This window comes from Mesoplodon mirus, assembly GCF_964341445.2.
Source record: "Mesoplodon mirus genome assembly, chromosome: 4".
In the NCBI taxonomy this organism is placed as follows: Eukaryota; Metazoa; Chordata; class Mammalia; order Artiodactyla; family Ziphiidae; genus Mesoplodon; species Mesoplodon mirus.
The window spans coordinates 83,381,351-83,395,183 of NC_138979.1; the positions used below are offsets into that span (position 1 = coordinate 83,381,351).

The window sequence follows — 13,833 nt, forward strand, 5'->3', positions numbered from 1 at the left end:
CTTGTGGGATCTTAGTTCCCCAACAGGAATTGAACCCGGGCCCTTGGCAGTGAGAGCACGGAGTTCTAACCACTGGACTAACAGGAAATTCCCTGTTCCTCCTATTGTGAGTTATGTCTTAGCAGTTGCTCTAGGGATGACAGTACGCATTTATCACTCTTAATCACAGGCTCCTTCAAAATAATACAAGTTTAATTCTGTCAAAATGTAGTAAATTTGTTGCTTTCTTACCTACTTCTTGGCCCTAAACAGCAGAAAGAAGAGGAGAGGTGACCTAGAGAACCTCAGTCTCTCCACTGGGAATTGGAATAGCCTCTAATTTTAGCCACAGAAGGTTTTTCTCAACTGTATATGTTGGGATTTTGCAAAAATCCTGTTCTGATGAACCTCCAGATGAGATTGGTGGGAGGAGTGAGTGGTGTGGCTCTTACTCCTTAGCTGCCCAGAATGACTGTCGTCTCTGAAGGGGTTATAGGGAAGTCGTGTCCATATCCCCCTCCCCGACCACCCACCACCCCTGTACCTCCTCCTTTTAGTTTAGTGTATATTAGCAGGTTGGGCTAGAGGAATCAGCTGCTATGCGGTTCATTTTTTTTTAACCCTTTCCCTTATTTGCCTTTTACTCCTCCCCTTAATCTAAAAGCTCTGTTTAATGCAACTGGAAATCTTTATCCTCCTCCCTCCCCCTTCCTTTATATATTGAGGCTCTGGGGTAGGAGAAAAGTGCACAATCCACCACCCCCCTTCCCCTCTGCATTAAAATTCCTTATTTACCCTTTTTCCCCTTCAGATTTCGTCCCACTCCTTTTCTGGCAAAAAGGAGCCTTTTCCTCTCTGTGACCCTAAGAGCATACTGCACAAAGGAAATCGCCCCCATCCAGATGTGGCTCCACTCTTCATTTCTCTTGTCTTCTGCTGCTCTTTTCCTGGTGCTCTTTTTGTCGGTGGGGTGTGGGTAATAGAACAGCCATGGGCTTTGGGGGACCTTTAACTGTTTGTTTTTTCCTTTTCATTTATATAAACACAGAACGTTCAATTTCAGAGAACCAAAAATCCCACCTTCCCACAGAACACTACTAAGGGGCATGTCTTCTGCTCCATACCCTTTCTGTTTTTCTTTCTCTCTTGTTAATGCTTTTAAAAACAAATGAGTTTTTTTATATAAATAAAGTTTTTAAAGTGTGAAAAAAAAACAAACACAAAAGAATTAAGAAAATGGTCATAGGAACATACATATTGATAATTACCTTAAATGTGAATGGATTAAATGCTCCAACCAAAAGACACAGGCTTGCTGAATGGATACAAACACAAGACCCATATATATGCTGTCTACAAGAGCCCCACTTCAGACCTACGGACACATACAGACTGAAAGTGAGGGGATGGAAAAAGATATTCCATGCAAATGGAAATCAAAAGAAAGTTGGAGTAGCAATACTCATATCAGATAAAATATACTTTAAAATAAAGAATGTTACAAAAGACAAGGAAGGACAGTACATAATGGTCAAGGGATCAATCCAAGAAGAATATATAACAATTATAAATATATATGCATCCAACATAGGACCACCTCAATATACAAGGCAACGGCTAACAGCTGTAAAAGAGGAAATCAACAGTAACACAATAATAGTGGGGGACTTTAACACCTCACTTGCACCAATGGACAGATCATCCAAAATGTAAATAAATAAGGAAACAGAAGCTTTAAATGACACAATAGATCAGATAGATTTAATTGATATTCATAGGACATTCCATCCAAAAACAGCAGATTACACTTTCTTCTCAGGTGCGCACAGAACATTCTCCAGGATAAATCACATCTTGGGTCACAAACAAAGCCTCAGTGAATTCAAGAAAATTGAAATCATATCAAGCATCTTTTCTGACCACAACACTATGAGATTAGAAATGAATTACAGTGGAAAAACATAAAATACACAAACACATGGAGGCTAAACAGTAAATTACTAAATAACCAAGAGATCACTGAAGAAATCCAAGAGGAAATCAAAAAATACCTAGAGACAAATGACAATGAAAACACAACAATCCAAAACCGATGGGATGCAGCAAAAGCAGTCTTAAGAGGGAAGTTTATAGCTATACAAGCCTACCTCAAGAAACAAGAAAAATCTCAAATAAATAATCTAACTTTATACCTAAAGGAACTAGAGAAAGAAGAACAAACAAAACCCAAAGTTAGCAGAAGGAAAGAAAACATACAGATCAGAGCAGAAATAAATGAAATAGACACAAAGAAAACAATAGCAAAGATCAATAAAACTAAAAGCTGGTTCTTTGAGAAGATAAACAAAATTGATAAACCATTAGCCAGACTCATCAAGAAAAAGAGGGAGAGGACTCAAATCAATAAAATTAGAAATGAAAAAGGAGAAGTTACAACAGACACCGCAGAAAGACAAAGCATCTTAAGAGACTACTACAAGCAACTCTATGCCAATAAAATGGACAACCTGGAAGAAATGGACAAATTCTTAGAAAGGTAAAACCTTCTAAGACTGAACCAGGAGAAACAGAAAATATGAACAGACCAATCACAAGTAATGAAATTGAAGCTGTGATTAAAAATCTTCCAACAAACAAAAGTCCAGGAGCAGATGGCTTCACAGGTGAATTTTATCAAACATTTAGAGGAGAGCTAACACCCATCCTTCTCAAACTCTTCCAAAAAATTGCAGAGGAAGGAGCACTCCCAAACTCATTTTATGAGGCCACCATCAACCTGATACCAAAACCAGACAAAGATGTGACAAAAAAAGCAAATTACAGACCAATATCACTGATGAATATAGATGCAAAAATCCTCAGCAAAATACGAGCAAACAGAATCCAACAATGCATTAAAAGGATCATACACCATGATCAACTGGGATTTATCCCAGGGATGCAAGGATTCTTCAATATACACAAATCAATCAATGTGATACACCATATTAACAAACTGAAGAATAAAAACCATATGATCATCTCAATAGATGCAGAAAAAGCTTTCAACAAAATTCAACACCAATTTATGATAAAAACTCTCCAGAATGTGGGCATAGAGGGAACCTACCTCAACATAATAAAGGTCATATATTACAAACCCACAGCAAACATCATTCTCAATGTTGAAACTGAAACCATTTCCTCTAAGATCAGGAACAAGACAAGGATGTCCACTCTCACCACTATTATTCAACATAGTTTTGGAAGTCCTAGCCTCAGCAATCAGAGAAGAAAAAGAAATAAAAGGAATATAAATTGCAAAAGAAGTAGTAAAACTGTCACTGTTTGCAGATGACATGATACTATACATAGAGAATCCTAAAGATGCCACCAGAAAACTACTAGAGCTAATCAAAGAATTTGGTAAAGTTGCAGGATACAAAATTAATGCACTGAAATCTCTTGCATTCCTATACACTAATGATGAAAAATATGAAAGAGAAATTAAGGAAACACTCTCATTTACCATTGCAACAAAAAGAATAAAATACCTAGGAATAAACCTACCTAGGGAGACAAAAGATCTGTATGCAGAAAAGTATAAGACACTGATGAAAGAAATTAAAGATGATACCAACAGATGGAGAGATAAACCATGTTCTTGGATTGGAAGAATCAATATTGTGAAAATGACTATACTACACAAAGCAATGTACAGATTCAATGCAATCCCTATCAAATTACCAATGGCATTTTTTACAGAACTAGAACAAAAAATCTTACAATTTGTATGGAGACAAAAAAGACCCCGAATACCCAAAGCAGTCTTGAGGGAAAAAAACGCAGCTGGAGGAATCAGACTCCCTGACGTCAGGCTATATTACAAAGCTACAGTAATCAAGACAATATGGTACTGGCAGAAAAACAGAAACATAGATCAATGGAACAAGATAGAAAGCCCAGAGGGAAACCCACGCACCTATGGTCAACTAATCTATGACAGAGGAGGCAAGGATATACAATGGAGAAAAGACAGTCTCTTCAATAAGTGGTGCTGGGAAAACTGGACAGATACATGGAAAGAATGATATTAGAACACTCCCTAACACCATACACAAAAATAAACTCAAAATGGATTAGAGACCTAAATGTAAGACTGGACACTATAAATCTCCTAGAGGAAAACATAGGAAGAACACTCTTTAACATTAATCACAGCAAGATCTTTTTTGATCCACCTCCTAGAGTAATGTAAATAAAAACAAAAATAAACAAATGGGACCTAGTGAAACTTCAAAGCTTTTGCACAGGAAAGGAAACCATAAACAAGATAAAAAGACAACCCTCAGAATGGGAGAAAATATTTGCAAACAAATCAACGGACAAAGGATTAATCTCCAAAACATATAAACAGCTCATGCAGCTCAATATTAAAAAAAAAAACCAATCCAAAAATGGGCAGAAGACCTAGATAGACAGTTCTCCAAAGAAGACATACAGATGGCCAAGAAGCACATGAAAAGCTGTTCAACATCACTAATTATTAGAGAAATACAAATCAAAACTAGAATGAGGTATCACCTCACATCAGTTAGAATGGGCTTCATCAGAAAATGTACAAACAACAAATGCTGGAGAGGGTATGGAGAAAAGAGAACCCTCTTGCACTGTTGGTGGGAATGTAACTGATACAGCCACTATGCAGAACAGTATGGAGGTTCCTTAAAAAACTAAAAATAGAATTACCATATGATCCAGCAATCCCACTACTGGGCATATACCCAGAGAAAACCATAATTCAAAAAGACACATGCACCCCAATGTTCACTGCAGCACTATTTACCGTAGGCAGGTCATGGACGCAACCTAAATGCCCATCGACAGACGAATGGATAAAGAAGATGGGGTACATATATACAATGGATTATTACTCAGCCATAAAAAGGAATGAAATTGGGTCATTTGTTGAGATGTGGATGGATCCAGAGACTGTCATACAGAGTGAAGTAAGTCAGAAAGAGAAAAACAAATATCGTACATTAATGCATATATGTGGAACCTAGAAAAATGGTACAGGTGAACTGGTTTGCAGGGCAGAAATTGAGGCACAGTTGTAGAGAACAAACGTATGGACACCAAGGGGGGAAAACCGCAGGGGGCTGGGGATGGTGCTCGGATGAATTGGGAGATTGGGAATAACATGTATACACTGATGTGTATAAAATTGATGACTAATAAGAACCTGCTGTATATATGTGAAAAAAGAGACAAATCAAAGAAAAAAGCAAGAAATGTAAAAGTGAAAGTTTAAAGCCTGTTTCATCACAAGCGTCCCTTTATCATTTCACATCCATGACCTCTGTAAATGGTTTAAAAGTGGTTCTCAAGTGTCACCTGAGCATCCCTGGAGTCCCAAGACTCAACCGTTCAAGGTGTCCAAGAAGTCAAAACTATTTCACGATAACAGTAAACGTTATTTCCATTCTCATTCTGTTTTAAGTGTACAGAGCAGTTTTCCAGAGACAAGATATGTGATAACGTCATACTTCTAATGGCTAATAGAATGTATGATTGTGTGTGCTTGTATTTTAAATTTTTCAGTTTTATTTTCCAATACAGTAAACATCAGTAGATACAACCTACTTAAACAAAAGTTCCTTGGAATTCTCAATAATTTTTAAAAGTATAAAAGGATCCTATATCTGCATCATAAAAAATAACAAACAAATAAATAAAAGGATCTTAAAGCCCAAAACGTTCAGAATTACTGTTTTACAAGATTGTGTCTATCAAATCGTCATTAAGGTATGATTACTTTCCCCCACTTTTAATAATCAAAGACCACACACACACACACACACACACACAGAGTCTGCTAATCAAAACATCTGGTTGGCTTAAGCTCATCCGTGTAACACCACTAAAATGAAATAATTAAAGGTGAAATACAATTGACATGTTAGCAAGTGAAGCTTTACTCTAGGTTAAGGTCAGAATTCAAATAAGCATTTTATAAAACTGGAAAAATCTTAGAATCTAATAATTTACCTCTGAGAATCCCTAAGAAGTACAGAGATTCCAAACTGAGAACTTTAGGGTATTGAAACATACATAGAAACATCAGAGTTAAAGCTTACATTTTAAAAATATCTTTTTCTTATGCTTGTAAATATCTTTTTTTCAAAACATGGATACCAACAATAACATGTGCCTTATTTATGTCAAATCCTTCAATTAAACTTGCAAAAACAAAAGAAAAAAGAATTAGGAATATGAAGGCTGTGAGCGTTTCAAATATTTTAGTGTACCTCTTTCCAGAGTGAAATTTGCACTGCAAAATTTACCTGATCTGGATGTTTGTAAATCCTTCATTCCTACTGTTTTACTAGGAACAGAATCTTTCACTCCAACTGCAGGCTGAATGGGTTTTGAAACAAGTTGATTAATAAATAATGTACATTTGATACAATCTGTAGTTAATAATTCAAGACAAAAATATAAGTTTTTACCTTCAAGTCAGGATATTTTCCAGGAGAATCTAAAAGGCAAAAGGGACATAGAATCAATTACACATAACTATGAAAGCCAACTATATATTCATACAGTTAGTACTGAGCAGAATCCTCATGCTTGGCCTTGGCAGTGAATACTTTAGGTTTTGGTGTTTTGTTTCTTGGGGGAAGTTAGGACTGCAACAAGACAGACATATGAATCCACTATAGATACTGAAGAAAAAATAGGAGTACAGGTTTAACAAAACATGCAGTTAAGACTTCAAAAGGAAGATTATGTTCCAAAAGCCTTTATAAAATAGAAAAATGCACATGTACCAATGTGAACATGCTGATTGATGAGGAGAAAAGTGATCTTTAATCAGAGCAACAAATCATGACCCCGAGAAGGTAAATGTGAAAGCTGATGGTAAAATGCAACAGCATATCTTGAATGCAATACAGCAGCATCATTTACACCATTATACTACAAGTATTTATCATGTTCTTCAATTTGTCCTGTAATTTAGGAAGTGCACAGTTGGGATGACAGTTCAGTTGAATGTATAATTCATTTCTCATCAGAGAAAGGGTTATGAACTGATCAGCTTGGATATACACTTGTAGAATAATAGTTCATAAAAATATTCATGTTTTTCCATACCCATGTGGGCTACTGGTATGCCTACATTTCTTGGATCCTCTAGTTTAGTCATCTTAAAGTTTCTCGATCCACTCATGCAAGAAGGTATATAAGGCACATCTAAAAAATAACGTATTATAAGTTTTCAATATCGAAGTACAGTTATCAAAAAGGAAAAAGTAAATTTTACTGCCACAGAATTATTAGATATTAAAAATCTTTCATATTTCAAAATCAGTGTAGTATTTACTGAAAATAGCAATTTTAGCATTTAGGGAATGAACCCTATTAATTTCTTTTGTTTCCAAAATTAGTTTGGTTCAGTATATCATGCTAATGTTTAAAAGGATTTTTGTGAAACAATTATCAGCAAAAAATTAGCTATCTTAGGGACTCCCCTGGTGGTCCAGTGGTGAAGACCCCATGCTTCTACTGCAGGGGGCACGGGTTCAATCCCTGGTCGGGGAAATTAAGATCCCACAAGCGAAGCCAAGCAGCCAAAAAAAAAAAAAAAAAAACAAAAACCTATCTTAAAAAAAAAAAAAAACCAGCCAATGCTTCCATATTCAAATTAATCTCATTTGAATAACACATACCAACAGAACATATATCTTTGATGCCTGATAGTTACAAGGAGGAGCTGGGGTTTACCTCAATTCTAGCACCCACTCCTGCTTCCAGTACTCTCTGGAGCAGCAATGACCTAACCTTGTTTCAGTGTAAATACACTAAAGTCATCTAACGAGAGTTCTCTCACGTTTCCTCATCACCTCCACAATCACCTCCCTAACACCCTTCTTTCCCCCCTCTTTCCTTTCACTATATTCTTTTCTCTTCAAAGGTAGTCTCTGGATCTGTGGTCTTAATTCTCCCCCTTTGACATTCTTTTTATGGATCATCCCCACCACTTCTTTTTTCCTCTTTGCTTAGCAGTGGCACCTTACATCTATAAGTTCTACTTCAACGCTTTGCTACCCTCTTAAATATGGAATATTTAAATATGGAATATGGAAGCATTGGTATAAAAAATGATATAAACACACTCAGAAAGAAAAAATAATAATGCTCTTCCTTGATCCTGTTCTGTCTTGAACTATCCAGTGGCTCCTCTTCCAGATTTCTCTCAATGCAAGCCTACACCCTTGCTACTCTGAGAGCTTGTCAGAAATGCACAATCCCAGACCTGCTGCTCAGCATGTGCACTTTTCACAAGGTCCCCAGGGGACTAATTAAAATTTCAGAAACTCTGATCTATCAGTCTGCTTCTACATTCCCACAGTAAGAGTGGGAAAGCTTTGCTGTTCGTCTCTGACAAGTTTCGGTGCTGGAAGCTCACTTCAAATTTGTCTCACGTTTCAAATACTCTTCTCTTCCCTTTTCTAAAGACCTATTTTACTTTGCCCCCGTCCTCCACAGACCCCTGCTTCCTTTTCCTTCATTTACTCCCTGTAACCTCTGCCTCTCTCATTCTTTAGTCCTTCTTTCCTCTTCCTCATTTCCCGACTTTCCCTAGGTTGTAGAGTACCTTGAAACAGAACTAATAATTTAGCTCCTTAAAGGGGACTCTCAATTTAATCTGTGGCTGACACCAGATAAGATACACAGCTTCCCTCCTTTACTCGTCTTTTTCCTCACTATGCATTTGACAGGTGATTTCCTTTTTTTTTTTTATATCAACAGTGTTATGTTTTTTAATAGTTTTCAGAATATAAGCTGCATAGCTTTTTAGAATAAAAATGATATAACTTCAGTACATGCTTTAGGACACTTGGTTAAACAACAAGCAAACTGTGTCTTTGAGGACCACCTCAAAAGGGTGGCACACTTCACAGTGTAACTTGGTAACAGACATGGAGATAGATGATTATATCATGGCATGTTGTCTACAAAAGAGCATCTGGACACTCAGAGCTTAAATAGAACACACCACACAGTTAAGTATTCAAGCACTGCTTTTTGGCCAAATAAAAACTGCCTAAAAACTGCTGATGGATTTTTGACAAGAAAAAAAGACGTAGCTGCTTAGTTCTTCTGATACAGCACTTCTTTTCCAGAATGAGACAGGCTCAGGTCAACTTGAAATCAGTGTGAGGAATGATTCTTCCTCTTAACCGACAGGTGATTTTCTTTGGCTGTTAGAATATATCAGAATTCCCATTTTAAATCAACATGCTGTCAAATGACTTTTTCATAAAAATATAGTTCTTACCTTCTACTTGTCCATTTAATATATTTTTTCCTCTTTGACCTGCAGCTCCAGATAAATGATCAACATACTTCTCTGGAAGACTCTCAGAGATACTCTGTTAAAATTGATATTAATAATGAGTTGCATAAAGCTTTCCTAATCCCCTTCCAATAGCTGAAAATACCCTACTTTTTAAAAATTTCCTACTTTACAAGCAATTAGATTTAAAAATAAGAGAAGCATGCATTGAAAACCCAAACATTGAAATAGAAAACTTCATATACACTCTCTAGATCAAGTCTATCTTTTATCCTCATTTGGCTACTGACTCTGTAAACTGAGCATGGAAAGCCAGAGGAATTATTTTCAAAGACGAAAAATGTGCCTGACCTACAGGCACATTTCAGCAAACAATTACCTTCAAAACACCTAACTCTACTTTGCATTCCTTGGCAAAAGAAGAGAGTATTTTTAAAAAATATGTGTTTAAATAAATTCTTTAATAAGTACACTTGCTATAAATTTAAAATATTTCTAAAGACAGAAATTTTTTAGTATTAAAATAATATACTTGGCATGAAAAGAAACCATGAAGTATGTCATGTTGAGCATAAACAGAACACTGTAGAAGCTGCTTCATTTAGGTAAACAAGGGCTTATAAGAATCTGTTATTTGATAAAATTTTTATTGATAGGAAAAAGAGTTGAATAAAATAGCGAAGTAGTAAGAAAAACTTTTATGTTTAAATAATAGCAGAAAATTTAAATATAGTTATGCAACTCTTCAAAAAAGTACAGCAAGCTTTAATAAGGGAAGAATAAGAACTTTTATTTATTAAGCATCTAAATGTGCCAAGCTTTTCTTATGCACATTTTATTTTCTACATACAACAACAATGATAAAAGTGATTGTAAGGACAGTTACCCCACTTCCTGTTTCCTGGTCCTTCCAAGATGCGAGAGTGTAATGACGAACAGATGGGATCCGCTGCTCTCTCTGTCCAGAACGTCCCTCCCCTGGACCCTCACGTGACTGGCTCCTTCCCATCCTCCCCTTGGTAGCTTTTCTCACACGCAGATCTTTTCTGACTACCTAAATTCCACTCCCACCCCCATCCCCATCCTAACTACAAACTCTCTCAATGTTGTCTGACGTAACATTCTCCATGTTCTTTGCCTCTTACTGTTGTGGCCTCTCCCGTTGAGGAGCACAGGTTCCGGAAGCGCAGGCTTAGCGGCCATGGCTCACAGGCGCAGCCGCTCCGCGGTACGTGGGATCTTCCCGGACCGGGGCACGAACCTGTGTCCCCTGCATCGTCAGGTGGGCTCTCAACCACTGCGCCACCAGGGAAGCCCTCTCAATTTTCTTTACATGAAGGACTTAACAGTGACTTATAAAGGATTCCTGTTTGGTTCCCACCACTACAGCCTAACCCCTCAATTGGTACAGTCAGTGTCTAACTGCCCAGTACATAGTTGGTATTCAATAACAGGAATTTATTTAAGATCAAAACATTTAAAATGTCGAGAGGACCTCAAGTACCAAAGCACTTGATACCTATAGGAGATCTCCGATAACAGTCTATAGAAACTTAACATACCCCAAGCTAGAAATCCACATGCCCGTTCTAATTTTCCTATTCTTAACACTACTGTCATTTTATTGTCCTTCAGGTTTTAAAAAAGTGCCCCAGCATTTAGTGAGTCACTAATTGCCACTGTGATCATTTTTTAATTAGTTTCTGCTTTATAACAAAGTGAATCAGTCATACATATACATCTGTTCCCACATCCCTTCCCTCATGCAGCTCCCTCCCTCCCACCCTCCCCATCCCACCCCTCCAGGCGGTCACAAAGCACCGAGCTGATCTCCCTGTGCTCTGCGGCTGCTTCCCACTATCTATCTACCTTACGTTTGGTAGTGTATATATGTCCATGCACTGTGATCATTTTTGTCTTACATTTCTATAGCACCGTTTACAGTTTACAAGGTGTATTCACAGCTCTTACCACATCTGTTCCCTACACATACCTGACAAGTGGGTACCAGTACCATTTTTACGAAGGAGGTGACTGAGGCTCAACCAGGGTAAACAAGGCTTTCCGAGATCCCACAGCTAGTGACAGAACCAGGATGCTACCATGTCTTTTGACTTTAAACACAGTGATGTATCACTGCAGCAGCTGCCTATATCTAACAGATCAGGCCCTTCTTATCTCTTTCCATAGCTGTCACCTTACAACAGGTCATCATTCCTTTATATTTACGTTACTTCAAGGATGGCTGCCATAAAGGTACTCAACGCACACTAGTTTATCCAAAATGGTGTGTACTTATTAAAATATCGCTAAACCAAACTGTTGTTATTATAACGCCACATATTTATTATTCCCCATTCTTTTGCTTCTCTTGAAACGTTCCTTGCAGATCTATTTGAAAATCCAAATGTAATAATACTTTCAAGTCTCAGGCACTATCTTTTTCAGGTCTAAGTGGTAAAAAACTACATTTTAACCTGTTTCTCTCTGAACCTCACTAGGAGTTTTACACATCCATATGTACCAAAGAAACATACATTTGCTTCGGAGACTGGGACTGACAGATACACCCTACTATATATAAAATAGATCAATAATAAGGACCTCCTGTATAGCACAGAGAACTCTACTGAAAACTCTGTAATGGCCTATATGGGGAAGGCATCGAAAAAAGAGTGGATATATGTATAACTGATTCACTTTGCTGTATATCTGAAACTAACACAACATTGTAAATCAACTAGACTCCAACAAAAATTTTTAAAAAAAAGAAAAGAAAAAAGAAACATACATTTGGCCATAGGCTGACCTGGAATAATGCTTCAGTTTTTAGATAAATTTAACTTCAGAACCCAAACTGATTCCTTATGGCTTCTAAGCCTTGGTTTTTGCTCTGTGCTACACTGGTTTCATTAGGTGAATCTTGCAAATTAACAAAAGTGCACTATGTGGTAGTTATTATACTTAGCACACAATTATTTAATTAATTACAGGTTAAAAATGTAAGGAAAAACTTTTGATGGGCAAATGCAAAGGTGAGGAAGTAAAGTCAAAGCACCCCCCCTTTTATGTTTTAACATCACTGTGCTTATATTTTAAAATAAAAAAATAATAATAATAATAGTAGACAGTACCTCAGAATCCCAAGGTGATTCTATACCTTCCTCTTCTCCTAATCCTAATGCTGACATCATATCTGTAAAATGCAGCCACAGATACATTAATGAGAACATTTACTACTATGAATTTTAAATACATATATGTCTATCTCCATCCACAAATATTTAAATAAAATAAAGTAGCAGAAAAGAATTTCAGAGGGGTGAGGCATTTTCAGGAAGAAAAAGTTGGTAGTAGTTGGGATACTTCTGAAGAAACGGAGCAAAAGAAACATACTTAAAAAGAAATGGAAAAAAAAAAGGGCTTCACTGGTGGCGCAGTGGTTGAGGGTCCGCCTGCCGATGCAGGGGATACGGATTCGTGCCCTGGTACGGGAAGATCCCACATGCCGCTGAGCGGCTGGACCCGTGAGCCATGGCCGCTGGGCCTGCGCGTCCGGAGCCTGTGCTCCGCAACGGGACAGGCAACAGCAGTGAGAGGCCCACGTACCGCAAAAAAAAAAAAAAAAAAAGAAAGAAATGGATAGTATATTTGGATCTACACACTTTAGATGTTTTTAGACTAGCCTTTAAGCATAGAAAAAAATTCATAAATATTCACTAACTCACCATTCCTATTATTTTTCTGAGCTCCATCAACAGAAGTCAAATTGTTATGATCTGTTTGCTCTTGTGGAGCACTTTCAATATCAGTATCATTTTCGTTTTCTCCAATTTCTGGATTTGTTGCTCCTTCCTATAAAAACAAAACAAAATAAAACAAACACCTCATTCCAGAAAACATCATATTCACTCATTTGGTCATTCAATCAATCAGTAAGACAACAAACATTTACTGGATCTATCAAATCATCGGCACTATCCTGGGAGAAAAGCTGGAAATATAAATAGAAGACCGATTCTGCTCTGTATTCTAGGAGAAATAGAGCTACATGAAAACAAGTAAGAACAGCAAAGTATCATTCAAAAGCTCTACAGTTGATGTGAACAGAGTACAGGAAGGGCACAAGGAAAGAGGAGTCAGCTGTATCTGGGTAGCTCAGGAAATGCTGCAAAGACAGGTCTGTGTCTTAAAAGACACACACAGTGTAGAGCGGGGACGTGAAGGGGATTCTAGAAAGGGCAGCCTGAGCAAAAGGACGAGGCGTGAAACAACATAACAAGTCACGTGGAAAACTAGAACACAGTTACCGGGAATGGTATGGAGAGACACAACTGGAGGATCAGAGCCAAACCAAAAAAAGCAAGTGTCCTCCTAGAACATGAACTTTCTCCTTCATGTGATAGGGATCCACTACATAAGTAGAGGTGTTACATCTTCACAAATATATTTTAGAAAGGTCACTCTGGCAGCAACGTAAAGATGAACATCAGGGGAGCAAAACTAGAAAA

At 37.3% G+C, this 13,833-nt stretch overlaps 1 pseudogene across 1 annotated transcript in view; it reads right to left on the reverse strand.

Moving 5' to 3' along the window:
* LOC309802861 (ankyrin repeat domain-containing protein 26-like) overlaps positions 1-13,833 on the reverse strand; it is a 143,317-nt pseudogene that overhangs the window by 101,229 nt on the left and 28,255 nt on the right. Inside the window, exons 10-12 of the transcript XR_014296158.1 lie at positions 13,051-13,177; positions 12,457-12,518; positions 9,305-9,398 (exon numbers count right to left, since the gene is read on the reverse strand). The product of XR_014296158.1 is annotated as an ankyrin repeat domain-containing protein 26-like (transcript). The remainder of the gene's footprint in view (positions 1-9,304; positions 9,399-12,456; positions 12,519-13,050; positions 13,178-13,833) is intronic.